Source organism: Rhinolophus sinicus, linkage group LG04 (assembly GCF_036562045.2).
Source record: "Rhinolophus sinicus isolate RSC01 linkage group LG04, ASM3656204v1, whole genome shotgun sequence".
Lineage (NCBI taxonomy): Eukaryota > Metazoa > Chordata > Mammalia > Chiroptera > Rhinolophidae > Rhinolophus > Rhinolophus sinicus.
In genome coordinates, this window is record NC_133754.1 from 61,446,946 (window position 1) to 61,461,777 (window position 14,832).

The 14,832-nt window shown below is 43.0% G+C and overlaps 1 long non-coding RNA gene across 2 annotated transcripts in view; it reads left to right on the forward strand.

The window, feature by feature from the left end:
- LOC141571038 (uncharacterized) overlaps positions 1-14,832 on the forward strand; it is a 231,692-nt gene that overhangs the window by 149,009 nt on the left and 67,851 nt on the right. The window contains exons 3-4 of one of the 2 annotated variants that reach the window (XR_012495525.1): positions 2,743-2,928; positions 8,084-8,287. This is a non-coding gene — a long non-coding RNA (uncharacterized LOC141571038). Of the gene's footprint in view, positions 1-2,742; positions 2,929-8,083; positions 8,288-14,832 lie in introns of those variants that run through there. The other variant, XR_012495526.1, reaches the window with a different exon arrangement.

Below are 14,832 nucleotides of genomic sequence, written 5' to 3' on the forward strand. Positions count from 1 at the left end.
TGGTATAAGCTGTAGGTACAGCATCTCCTGCCCATGATTTATGGTCCCTGTCAGGCAGGGAGCGCGCTTTGTCTGCTGTAGCGTGGAGGATGAATGCATTGCTGTCATCCCAGCCTGGCCAGCCTTTCTCTCTCTCTGCTCTGAACGCTCGCTCCCCATTTCACGCCAGTGAACATAAACAATCTTTTGTAAACCTGACAGTCACACTTGCTTCTTTGGAAACATAAAGCAGAAATGTATGACTCGGCTTTCATTACCCAATTTCCTACGCTATATAAAAACACTCAGGAAAGACATGTAAGTGGTCACGAAATCTGGGAAATTGGAAGTGTCCTGGAGGAAAAAAAAAACGGTGCAGGGAAGGAAGGGAGGTTGGGAGTGGAAGGAATTGGTGAGGAGAGCAGATGATGTGTCTAACCCCACCACATCCTTCCCAGAAAATGCTGTCTGACAAACTGGGCCATCCAGACACATAATTATATTACATTCTGAATAATAGACATTTCCTGCCTGAAGTGTTGCTTTTTTTTTTTTTCTCCTTTTAACCCAGAGTGCAGTAATGAAACAGTTTTGAGATCAAAGCTGGCTGATAATGCTGCTTTGTTTTTTCTCCTCTATTCTGCTTTACATTTTTCTTCCCTACTAGCCATTCAGCAAACTCCACCAAGTCAAAAGTGTAACTTATATTTAAAGAGCTATTAGGGTGTCGATTACAGTGATTTCTCAGCTGAAGCATCTCAGCTGGGAACTCAAAATCCACAGTGGGGAATCTGCATCTATCCCTGATACCTGGAGCCTTGCCAAGGCTAGAACAGGGGAAGGTCGCCTCTCAGGACAGAGAGCTGGGGGGTTGAGACCTGGCCTAGAAGCCACTGGACACCTGCCCAGGCTTTTCTTGAGATGGATGCCTTCTCTTCCTGCCTTCAGTTATATATAGTTACTGTCTTAGCAGAGGGGAGGGAGAACTCAGAGGTGCTCTGGTGGCTTCTACTGTGCTGGGGTTCTGGTCTCCAAGCCCTGGACCAGCAGTTATTGGTTAGGTCACTTTCAGAACACTTCAGGCCAATGAGTTTCCCGAATTTGTGGATCTGGGGGGTTGAGAGCTATTTGTTAATTATAATCACTGTCCCCCTGCCCCCAACACACCCCAGCAACTTCTTTCGTCTCAAAACCTTTGAGAGGCATTTGAGAGCTGCTTTAATTTGTCTAGTGTTTGTTTTTGAATGGAAGAGGGGCTTGCCATCTCCACTGAAGAGCTGGCTGTGAACTACATTGCAGCTGCGTGACTGCAAATGCCGCTTCCAGCCTTGTTCATTGACTCAGACACTTGGAGAAGTCACTCTGCTGCTTTGTATCTCAGCTTTTCCAGAGAGACAGATGTCTCACCCACCTATCTGCATATCACACACACACACACACACACACACACACACACACACACACACGAATGCAGTTACACGGACACAGTTTCAAGGACTGAAAGGTTACAACTCAAAAGCATTTTTAAGTACCTACTATGTATGGGTGCAGAGCTGTAACTAGGCTCTATAAACTGTGCCACAAAAAACAATTTATGTTTAATATAAAGTTCCCCATATACTGATACTTCCATGGAGGTGTAGAGACTGGCCAGAAAGATCTGCTCATGCATGTGACAGGCCTCCTTCTCTTCCCTCTCTCGCACCCTATCCACGTCCAAGTTTTATTCATTATTCTTTTAAGGTCATAGTCTCAGAAAAAGGTCCTGTCCTCACCACCCATGGTGTGTGGTGTGTCCCCTGGGAATGTCCAGAACTTCTTGTCTATTCCATTTCTGTGGTAACTAAGCAGATGCTGTCTTGTGCCCGCGCTCACATGGCTTTGAAGTCTTCCTGTGCAGTATCTTGAGGGGTGGAGATTTCAATCGTGTTTCACTCCTCTGAGTATCTCCCCGCAGTCCATGCGGCGATTTGCTATACAATACATCCACATTTCTGGAAAACATAGATCTCAAGACTGTTTCAGATTCCCCAGTTTGCCCTAATGTACAAAGGTATGTTTGTGTAGATTTCTGACTTTTTTTCCTAAGAACATGCCCATAAGGAGTTATGTTTAATTTAAAAATTTATTACAACATTTTATTGACCCATGCCATGACCATTTTGTTTTTCACAACAAAACATAGTTTTATTATTTCAGTAGAATTATAGTGCCCATGGTAAGTGTTAAGAACGACAACACAGCAGGGAGATTTGGGTGCTTGGGGTGGCTAAGCTTGTATACTTTCTGAATTGCTCCCCTCTGCTTCCAACCTCTCAACATCCATGATTCTCATTTGGACCTTAATAAAATTTCAATTTTTTTTTTCTGGTTATGGGACTGTGGGTTAGCTCACAAATAGGGAAAACCACTAAGGAAAAATCTACCAAGCGTTTGTGTAGTTGGTGTCAAAATTCTCTTGATTATTTGAAAACTAAATGTGCCATGAATTCTTGGTTACTCCTCACTCTTACCCAGGAGTCCTCAATCTTTCTCACCTGTAACCTAAAGAGTCAGCATAATGTAGTGAAAACACATAGTTTGTGGCTTCAGACATGGTTTCAAATCCTGATTCACCATTTCACTAGCTATGTTGTTTAAGGCAAATAACTTCTTTGAAGCTCAGTTTGCTCATCTGTATAATGGGCAACGTGGGGTTGTTATAAGGATAGTTAGGTACTTAATCAATGTTAATTCCTTTTCTCTTTCAATCATCCATTACAGATATATCTCCCATTTCATGGCATTCAGAAATCCTCAATGATGGCAATCTGTAGGGAAGAAATAAACAGGCAACTTGCTGAGCACGTCTAACCACGATATATAGACTCTGATACAGAGTTGGGTTTCTTTGGAGCTTCAAAGGAGCCCTTCCTCTGTTATTGTTAGCGTGTGCGTTGGACAAACAAGGTAAGCACAATAAGATGAATTTAATACCTGCTGGGTGGCAGAACAAATGTTGTTGATCTTGCTGATACTATATAAAAAGCAGGAAAGTGGATCTAGTTTGGTCCTATGGCAATTTTTAATCCTATTGCCTCACTAGGAAATTTTCACTCAGACAGACATTCTTTTGCTGCTGGGGGAAAGACACCTACTTATACAAGCTGTCTATGCCGCATCATTAGGGAAAGCCTCCGAAGTGGGCTTCTCACGTGTCCAGGAACCAGAGGAGTAAAAAGCAAAGAGGGACGACTTGAGAATACAGTTGGACTTCATATTAGGAACATTGAATGTATGAAAATCATGGATCCCCTTTCACCTCTATGCCTACTGTACAGATAAAATTAAGGGAAATTATTTATAGGGTAGGAAAAGAATTTCTTCTCCTTTAATGGTTCTTAGAAGTAGCCACCTTCCTGAGTACAGAATAATTTACACTCAATTGGATAGGGATTATTATTTTATAGGAGAATTTGGCAAAACAGAAAGATGATATTGGAATGTGCTATTTTATGACTATAAGATGATGGATCTCATTCCCAGCTACCCAAAGAGGAGGACATTTGCTTTGAGAAACTTTTAGATAGTGATAACACCAGCATGTTTTAATGGGTTGGCAGTCTAAGTCTTCTTTAAGATCCTGTTTGGGGCCATGGAAAAGAGATTTGCATAGGTGTCTCAGACACACTTTTGGTTTCCAAACCCTGAAGCTGACCGGTCATTGGCAGGGCTATGGAAGAGTCTCCTATGGGTTCAGTGCTTGGAATAGGAAGGCCCAGCTTGACAAACCCAAGAGTCAAGTTTCTTTCTCCTGTTATTAGGACTATAGCTGAAGCTGCTGGTTACTTTGAATAAATGCACCACAACTCTTGGTCTGTAATTCTAACCTTGTTTGGAACACTGAAGTATCTTATCTTCTATATTAGTTACCTACTGCTATGAAAGACATTACCTCCCAAAGCTTAGCAGTTATTATCTTACTGTTTCTGCGGAAATAGCTTATATACCATGTTTCCCCGAAAATAAGACCTAACCAGAAAGTAAGCCCTAGCATGATTTTTCAGGATGACATCCCCTGAACATAAGCCCTAATGCGTCTTCTGGAGCAAAAATTAATATAACACCCGGTCTTATTTTTGGGGAAACATAGTAGGTAGTTCTGGCTCAGGGTCTCTCCTGAGGTTGCAGTCAAGATTTTGGCAGAGCCTATAGTCAGAAAGCTTGACTGGGGCTGGTAGATTCCTTTCCAAGTTGGCTCAGTTCCTCACATGGCCTCAGTTCCTCTCTGGTTGTTGGCAGGAGGCCTCAATTCTTTGCTACAGGGACCCCTCCACAAGTCTGCTTGAGTTTCCTTACTACATGGTAGTTGGCTTTCCTGGGAGCAAGTGATCCACGATAGCAAGGAGGAAGCCACAATGCCTTTTACCACTTAGACCTGGGTGGGAGTTACACACTGTCACTTGTCACATTCTATTTGTTAAAAGTGAGTTCCTATGTCCAGCCCACACTCAAAGGAAGGAAAATTAAGGTTGACTTCTTGAAGAAACCTGTATAAAGAATTTGTGGACATATGAAAAAACCCCTATTTCTTTCTATTTCTATTTCTATATATTCCTTCAAAAATCATAATGTTGTACCTGTATATCCATTCCTGGACATTTCCATTTTTGTACTTAAAATTACCAAAATGTGATGTTGAAATTGAATGAGAATATAAAACACAAATAAATGCTGTTACAGATACTTGTTATGTAAATCCAAATAATATGAAAACTTTGTTTTGAATATTTTCTCTTTATCATTCTTTTTCATGGGCTATACTGGATGAACCCCATTCCCCATTTTACAGACTTTTTTTTAATAGACTTTATTCATTGCCCCAAGGGCCTTCAATTTGTGTTCAAATTTATGGTCATTTATTTGGGAAATATTTCAGAAATGTACATTGCCGTTCACTGAGGTTGTACAATGGAAGTTTTGAATAGTAAATAACAGGGAAGGTGCAGTTTTCACAATAGAACCTCCTCTTCCTTCTTTGCTTCAGGGATTCTCTGCTCTAAATGCAGTGCAGATTGAGTCTGCTAAAATGCTGCCCACCTTGACTTTGGCTAACAGGCAGTGTTTTGTTGAATATCAGCATTGGGATTGGTCATTTACTGGATGGCTATGAATATGTTTTGGCCATTTAGTAGAAGGGGTTCTATACTAAAATTGGAGACTTAGCAGGCTGCAGAGCAAGGATAGCATGCAAGTACACAAGGCTGGCCCTATAAAGCGTTCCCAAGTCCCCAGTTAGGTACCCTCATCCAATCATCCATTCGTTCAACACACATTTATTGATCCCCTACTGTTAGGCATTATGCAAAAGCAAGAGATGGCAAAGAGTTTCCAAATGGATGGGGTAAGTATTGGGATGAGGAGCTGGAGCTGGGTATTTCTCTTGACAAAGTGCCAGCCATTGGACTGATGTTCACGGGACACCAGAGGGCAGTGACTCAGAAAAGAGAGGGGGCCTAGGACAATTTTCAAGACCTTGGTACAGAAGCCCAAAGGTAAGACCTGGGGTTCATGGTGGGGCCAGCTGCCAGAGCTAAGGGAGACATCCAATGATAAGACCTGGGATCTAATCAGTAGCAAGCGAGGCTCAAAGCTAAGTTCCTGAACTTGGTAAGCATCAAGTTTCCTGAGTATGAGGAGAGGAGAGCTGCAGAGATAGGAAGCCCAGGTGGATCCAACACATCCACTGGCTGCTGTGTGGTGACGATTTCTCGGGATGCTGTGCACAGAAGAAGAGAGAGTAAGGAATGGGGCATGATGAACTGGGAGAGCCAGTTGGGTCAAGAAAGGATCCCTGTCATATCCCGGACACCTTCTTGTAAAGCCTTGTTACCCAGTCACCCCTCACCTCCAGAAACCAAGGCCAAGGGAGAGGCCTCAGGAGGAGGCTCAGAAGGGGATGCCTTGTCTTCTCAGATCAATTCGCAGGCTAGAGTCTCAGAGAGCTTTCTTCCCTCTTCTCCTTCCTCTCAGGCAGAGGCAGGCTCCTTCTCCTCAGGGGTTTCATTTCAATGTTAATGAGACCAAGAAGGTGGGCACCGTTGTTTTCTTCTAAAAATTCCATTTCACCCTTCCTTGCTCCCTGAGCATATCTCTCTGATTTAGATACACTGTGTTTAATTAAAGCTGTGTTTGTTTTTTCTTCCTCCTTTGCTCTCTCCACTTCATGCCAAATCCTCTCCCGCTATCCATATCTGAGCAGACTGTTTCCTCAGGCAGTCCCCTCTGCTCCCCAACCCCTAGGGCTGGGGAGCTTGGGGGCAAGCAGGGTGGGGTTTTTCTTTCTATGCTTTGCTGTGGGTATGGAGAGAAAGTTTTGCTTAGGGAACCTATGGTAGCACTAGATGTTGAATTAGGTACAAGTGCATCTCACTTCAGGTAAACCTGAGAATTCAGTAGGAAAAATCTGGATTGCCTAAAAACCAGAGGAGAGGAAGGTTTCCCAATGGATGGGAGAATGCTGGGATAGAAAAGCAGGAGGCAGTTCTTTTCTTTAGGAAAGTACTCTTCCCATCAGACAGGGATTCCGAACAGGTTTCCTTTAGATTAGACAGTGAGCTTCTCTACTGCATTTAAAATAGGACTTAATCAACAAAATGAAGGAGATAAGATTTTATAGGAACAGAGACCAATAATAATAGCTACCATTTATGTGCCGGGTACTGGGGAAGCACTTGCACATATCCAGTGAAATTTTTACTGAAACTTTTAAATTATTTTACCTTTTTTTTTTTTCACATATGAGGAAAAAGTTATGACTTAGAGAGATTGTTTCTTGTCTAAGTTCATACAGCGTGTAAACAGTAGAACCGAAGTTTGAATCCAGATTTGTCTAACCCAAATCCCAAATTTCCACACGATATCCAGAAAGGACCCAAAAGTCATCTAATCTGGAACAACTCAGGCTGTTCTGATTTTCCAGAAGCCATCTAGGGCGTATAGGATAGGGGATGCTGGCTATGAGGTCTCTCATGCCTAGAAACCCCAAACCTCCTGAAAGGAAGGTAGCGTGAAAGAGAACAAAATGTGGCAGGTGTACCAGCCAGCTCCAGCCACAACTAGTGAATCAGAGGCCTGGATTTGGCTTGACTCCTTGACATGGTAAAACATCCGCTTGCTGGAGTGTCAGGGTCTGTATTCTTGGTGCTTAGACCTCTGTTGTCAGAAGCTCAACGGGGAGGTCCAAGAGAGGACTCAACCCAGAACATGGTGACTGTGTTCTTGTCTCCAATGCAAGAAAGAATTCAAGAGTGAGACAGGTGCAGGAAAGTGAAAGCGATTTTTTAAAAGTGAAATCACACACTTGAAAGTGTGGGTGAACTCAGAGAATGAATTGCACCAAGGAAGTCATGATCAGGGGTTTTTATCCCTCCTGGGGAGGGAATTGGTGACATCCCATTGTGGTGGTTTATTCATCTTCTCCCCCTGAGCGGGACCCTCCATTTCCCTCTTTTTCTTCCTCATTTGGTTCCTCCAGAACTGCCATGGTATCAGATACATGATGGGCATTGTAGTAACTGTAATGAAAATGACATTATAATGACATTAAAATTAGCTAAAGGTCAGGTCCCAGGTCACAGGGATTAACCTTGCTGGATGAAACTGGTTCTTGTTTCCAGCTGCAGGTACTGGGTACAGTCACTTGTTACTTGTGTAACCAGTGAGATACCTCACCTTGTACCCTAGAGTGGGTTGTCAATTTCTAGGCTATCTATCCTGACTCATTTCCACCTCTCTAGGTTGACCCTCACATCGGCTGGGTAAGCTGAGACACACTTGATATTCAATACTTTCTACACATGGGGTGCTCAGCTTGGCAAGAACTAGTATTGCTTGTCCAATGCCATCATTGGTTGTTCATCCTCCAACTCAGGGCTGTCTGTCTAATAGAAATATAACGTGAGCCACATGTATAACTAAAAAATTTTTAATGGCCACATTATATTTATATAAAAAGTAAAAACAAAGAGGGAAAATTAATGTGAGTAATATATTTTATCTAATATATCTAAAATATAAGTAATACAAAAAGTAATGAAATATTTTATATTCTTATTTTATACAGTGGTACCTTGGTTTTCGAACATCATCCATTCCGGAAGACCATTCGAGTTCTGAAATGCTGGAAAACAGCGACAGCTAGGCTTCAGGATCTTAGCGGAAACTGCGTGACATGTTCGACTTCCAAGGTGTGTTCGAAAACCGAAGCATTTACTTCCGGGTTTACGGCACTCGTAAACTGCAATGTTCATCAACCGAGACGTTCGAAAACCAACGTACTACTGTAGTTAGTATTAAAAGCCACTGTACTTTTCACTTATCACATTCCTGAGTTTGGATGAACCACCTTGCAAGTGCACTGTAGTCACCTGTAGCTAATGGCTGCTGTATTTGAAAGTGCATCACTAGTTCAGGAATTCTTTTGAAAGCACCATAGTTGATCCAGTTACAGGCTCTTCCTCCTGGAGTGCAGCTTTCTGGCTTCTCTCAAATTGGAAAGGAAGAGTTGGGGGAGCAGACAGATGTGCCCACTTGGGCTCTCCATATATTCCCTGGAGAAAGCATCCCGGAACTGCTATCAACCTTCTCCACAAATATGAGCTGCAGGGGAGAGAGTGTGGGTCCATGTCAAATTGTGGCTGTAAGTGCATAGAGCAGTTCAGATTACAAACTATGGTTCATGAAAATGCATCCCATTCCATTTCTGTTTAGATGAAGATGGATGAAGTTTTTGTGAACAGTAAAGGCAAGCTCAGCCCTTGGGAAAGAGTGAGGCAGGAGAGGATTGTCTTCAATGTCCCTTTTTCCCCAGTGAGCTTGCTTTTGTCTTTCAGCCTCAAGGGACCCATACCTCAGTCCAGTGGAAAACTCAACTTCAGTGTGCTCTACTACGCATGGACATTGAGGGTTCTTTAGGACTATTGTACTGGGTAGAAACACAGGATGGAGGCAGTGACCTCTTCTGCTATCATGTCCAGTCCTATGTTGAGTGCCTGGTGATTTGAGATTTGGGAGGAAGAGATCTTTGCCTGGTGTAGGAAGATGGGGGTAATATGTGTTGAACTGACTGTAGAAAGGGAGGGAATAGACTGAAAAGATGTCACCCCTCTTGTGGAGATGACAATCACCTACTGACTCTCTGCCCTTTGTTTCCCTCTCCTTGGGCACAGGGACTACTTCAGACCATCTGTATGGGAAGTGCACCCCAACTCAGACCAGCCTCCATCCTTGGGCGGGGATGAAATAGGAGACTTGAGGACTGTAATCCTTAGATTCAGCGGTTGGTTTTGGTTAAACTTGTCACAAGTCCAGGGTTTCTGCTTGTTTCCTTTTGGTACACCTACTGCCTTTGGTTCTGGATCCCTCCCTTCTACTCCTGGTGCTTCCAAGATCTCATGTCTTATCCCTTAGACCTTAGACCTAAACTTGTATCAAACTCTGCTTCGCATGGGAAGTTGAATTCCAGTTTTATGTGGTTGTTGATGAAGGTAAGAGAATTCCGCCGAACTAAAAGAAACAGCAGCTATGTTTTCCAATACTAGTGCATTTTAGACAGCACTATATGGTATGTGTGTTACACTTGAGAGATGAGGGAGAAAGGTAACTCCCTTCCACTAAATTGTTAGGATTTTTTGCAGAGTATGGCAACGGAAAAATAGATTCCTTCTTTCAGCTTTTCTGTCTACTGTTTCCGTGTGGCATTGTGCTACCCAGGAGGACAGTACTTTACAATCCCTGATAGTGTATGTTAGTCAGGTGAGAAACTAGACCAGTACGCTTCTCAGAATGATAAAGATCAGGACCTGGTGGACCCAACATTGTAATGTAGTCACATGGTCATGCAATCAGCTTTCGGAGGCCCCTTGCAGCAGTCTTTACTGTGGCCTGGACTCTACCAGCTTCCTCCTTACCTCCCACTTCTTCCATCTCCTACCACCTCTGCCACACACACTTTGCTTTGGCCACACTGGCCTCCTCCCTGTCCCTCAAAACACCACGTGTGAGCCAGTTCCAAGGCGTTATTCTCAATGCACCCTTTCTCTGCAAGGCTCATCACTCCAACATGATCCAGACTCACTCTCTCACTCCCTTCAAGTCTTCCTTCGAATGTCACCTTCCTAGTCAGGTTCTTATGACCACACTCTCCCTCCTCTTCTGTTCCAGTCTACTTCTGTCCATCTTTTCACTTGTCTTAGACTTCTTGATGCTTACCATTAGGTGTCATTAGCACATGTTTTTATTTCCGTATTGCCTATCTTTTCCACTACAATGTAAGTTCAAATAAGGGTAGAAAATATTTTTTGTTCATTACTGTATAGAGAACAGAACAACCCATGGCCCATGGAAATGAGAAATAAATGTTGAATGAGTGACTGGAAGAATGAAGCATCTAGTTCCACATTCCACCTGTCCATTGCTTCCTAGACAGATTCTGGCTTCTGCTCAGATATCTTTAAGAACAGTAAACCCAACACCATCTATTATTGGATATCTACAATTGTTATAAAGATCTCTGTGTGGAGGTATGGTGCAGTAGAAAGTGTACCAGGCTGTTTCCAATAAGACAAGTCTGGACACCTGTGTAAAAGCTTGGGAAAAAGCAACAGGATGTGAATTCCAGAATCTGCCCTAGTCCTGCCATCCATTTCCCGTGGGAGGTTGGAAAATTTATTTCATCTGTCTGGCCTCAGCTTTCTCTTCTGAAAAACAAGATTGTATAGACATGTGAGAAAGAGGACCCCACTACCAGAACAAAAGTCTGCAGAGATGAAGGAATTGGACAGAAGTAAGGTAGTAATGTTGAGTAGCCTAAATATTGAATCTCAAGAGCGTCTCACCTAATATTTGTGTGTGTGTGTGTGTGTGTGTGTGTGTGTGTGTGTGTAAGCACATAAGTATGTAGATGTGCCATTTCAAACTAACTAGACTGAAAGCTCCATTTGGCCAGGGGTCACATCACCTGTTTTTTTCCTATTACTCCACAGAACCTGTAAAGAGAACGGGACCAGTTCAAAAGGTTGCTAACTGACTTAACATAAGCACAAGAATAACTGTGCATTTATGTAAAGCCTTTCTCAAAGGAGCTCTCAGCTCTCTGCAGATAATGGACTTATTTATCCTTAGAGCACGTCTGTGAGGCAGTTATAGGACAGGGGTGACGAGACTCTGTAATAAGTAATGTTAAGAACAGCAAGAAGCAAAACTAGCCCATCACTCTGAGGCCCTGGAGGAGATGGGATGGGCTCAAGGTCACCCAGTGAGTTGAGAATAGGACAAGTATTCATGCTCCAGTGAGGTGACTCATTCTTCCCAGCACTTCTGCTCCCAGGGCCTCACCACATGTCCCCTGGGCTGGATAGGGCCTTTCACATGCATATCCCAAGGCATATTCAATGGAATATCAGAGGTGTTCTTATTAACCCACAGCCCAGTAAGTTCTGGAAATAGTGGGTTTCACAGAGTTAAGCAGGTTTCTGTACTAGAGGGCTTTGTAGACACTTTAACAAGTTACTTAGTTAACTGTTAATTTCCATGAGGGGTCTCCAGTGTACAGTTCCCCAAATTTACTTGTCTATGGAAACTTCCTTCCGGATCTCATTAGATTGATGAAATGCTGATTTCTTAATATCTGGCACCAGAATTCCCCTTGTAGATGGTGATTTCTAGGTTTAAGGTAAGCCAGCTTGGGATGTGACTTTGTAAATGTAACTATTACTAGATGCATGAGACAGTGGGAGCAATGAACTGTATTTGTTCCTGAAGGGGAGGAGGAGAGAGAAGAGAAGAAAGAGAATGGGTAAAAGAAAGAAACCAGAAAGAGGAGGAAGCCTTAAACTGGGTGAAGTCAAGATTCAGTGAAATTTCAGGGTGATGGGAGAACAGAGGGCATTTTATAAGGAGGCCTACTGCCTCATTTAAAGTTGTTGGAGCTACAGTGTAAATCTCTTCTCCATTATCTCTTTCTCCCATTTAATAGAGAAGGCTTCTAGGATCATATATGCTTTGTAAAGTGGTGTGTGTGTGTGTGTGTGTGTGTGTGTGTGTGTGTGTGTGTGTGTTGTGATTGAGAAAGAGTTTCATTCCATCCCTGAACCTCAGTAGACGGGAACAGATAGCATCAGAAGCAGGAGCCTAGAGGCAGAGATGACCATGTGAGGTAAACTTTTGGGTGTTCACAATACTCTTTGGGAGAGTTGGGGCTCTATGAGGCTTGAACCAAACATCCTAAGACCTCAGTTGCACCCCAAGCTGCAGCTGGGAGTATTATAGATTAGCCGACTTCTAATGTTGTCTTCCAACACATCATCCTAGGATTCTAATTACTGTTCCCAGTCTATCGCCATTTGTGCCATAGCAGCCCAGGCACTTGGAGCCACAGAGAACAGACGTCTTCAGATAGTGATGCTATTTTCCTTTAGCACTCTATTCTCCAGATGAAACGTGCCATATTCCTTTAACATGTCTCATGTGACTAGTTACCAGATTTGTCATCATCCTGGTCATCCTTGTCTGGATACCCTCCAGGGTTAAGACGTGCCTCTTGGAGTTTCACACAATACAGAAAGTGTGGTCTGCCTGTCACCAAATATAGTAGGGTCTTTACTTTCTGTGATCTGGAACTTCTGCTTCCACTAAGAAAGTGTAAATGTGAACCAGCATTGTTTTTATTTAGCAGTCACATTGTGTTCTTGGCACCATTAAACTTGTGGTCAACTAAAGTCCTTGTCAGGTAATAAATAAGTTTACCCATTTTGGTTACAGCTGTTTTGATTATGTGGTATGACTACCACGTGGGCGAGAACTACTGCGTTTCATGTCATGTTATATAAAGATTGTAGTTTATATCATGTTGTGATGGGAGAGGATGTCTCCAAATACATGCACATGTGCAGAGGAACTGAGAACGACCATGTGCCACTCTAAGGAGTGCCGGGGTGTAACGAAGTGATAATTAACAGCGTCAGTCACAAACAACTTTTTTCTTTTCTTCCTGCACTACACAGCTTGTTTGTCAAAGCTGCTGATGTGTTAGTGATAGGCGCTATGTAAACACATAGGTAGACAGAGAGAAAGCCCTGCAGACGGTGATTGTAGAGTGGGTACCGAGACTCCATTGCAAACGTTCTTCTTAACAGTAATGACAGCCACTATGTATAAACACAATTCACCTCAAACAGCTTTTCCTAGCTTTGGGAGGTAGGAAGTAGGGATGGTGAGGGAAGGGAATGAAGAAGAAGTAGAAGGATGTCGACATCTTCAATTATGCTAGCTGAATTTCTGTCTTATCAGAGCTGTGTTAATATCTCCTGATGGAAGTGGTTCTGGAGTGGCCCAAAGCCCCCAGTGAACCATTTGTCCCTACACTGTGGCCTTGTGGGACAATGGCATGAATGTGGGGAGGGGAGAGAGAAGATGCTTCCCCTTCCACTACTCACTGGCTGTGTGACCTGAGCAAGCCAACCTTTCTGAGTCTCAGTTTCTTCATCTATAAAATGGATTTTCTATCCATGTTGTCACAAAAACTAGTCATGGTGGTGTGAAATACAACATAAGAAATATAGTCAATAATATTGTAATAATTATGTATGGTTTCAGATGGGTACCAGACTTATCAGGGTGATTGCATTGTAAGGTATATAAAAGCCTAATCACTATTTTGTACACCTGAAACTAATATAATATTGTCTGCCAACTGTAATTGGAAAATAAATTAATTAAAAAAAATGGATTTTTCCAAGTGAATTTAGGGGACAGTGTGAAGGTAGAACAGTGCCCTGATGCCCTGGAGGAGCTGTAGCTTAGTACCTGGCACAGTAATTTCCCCTCTTAGTAAGGGTCCTGTTTGGAGAGAGGCCCCAGGCACTCACACAGTCAGCACGGCGTGAGCTTCTTGGGGGTCAGGCTCTGTGGTGAGACATGGGCTTTCTAAGACAGACAGTGATCTTTCTTCCTAAATCTGAAGAGGAAATCAGATCTGCACATTGATAACCTTGCATAACCATGATGCATGGTAGAAAAGGGAAGCACTCGAAGAAGCAAACATAACATAAGAAGGGAGAATCTACTCTGGGGGAAAGATGAATGAGGTGGAGGAGAGTCTTGGAAGGGTTGCTGAGTCTAAAGGATGAGTAGGAAATGGACACAGAGAGGGTCAAGAGGAATTCCATTCTTGAAAAAGGGAGAAAGTGTGACTCTGACTTGAGTGCAGAGTGTCTTCACAAAAGTGATCTGATTCAGCCATCACTCCAATAATGATAATAAGAAATATTGCAAAGCATTCTACATGCTAGGTGCTGTTTGAACTTGCTCAGCAAAGGCAGTGAAAGAGCAGTAGTTCTGGTGTATGTAGGGAAGTCATGGGAAGCAAGGTTGGAAATCATTTCCAGGAGGTGAGCCTTAGTTCCGTAGGCCAGAGGAGCCCTGAAGATTTTGAAGTGAGTGAATCAGAGAGTGAATCTGGCCACTGTGTCTGCTATGAATGGGGAGTCCCCCTCGAGGTTCTCTCCCTGCTTTCTGAAGTGCCTGGAATCATATTTCAGTCTAAAATAATTAATTCAAAGGTACAGGACATGGGAGATAAGGCTGAAACTTGAACTCACATAAAACTATAGTTTCCTAGAGGAGTGAATGGGTTAGAGTGATTAATCAGTGAATTCAGTCATTCACTCAGCAAACATTTAGGAAAGAGCTAAATGTGTCAGGCACAGTGCTAGGTGCTGGGAACTGAAAACTGAACACAACCCGTCCATGTCCGACCCAACCTCTAAGGCTCTGCTCAGAGGAGCCCCTCTTCAAGAAGTCTGTCCTCATTCA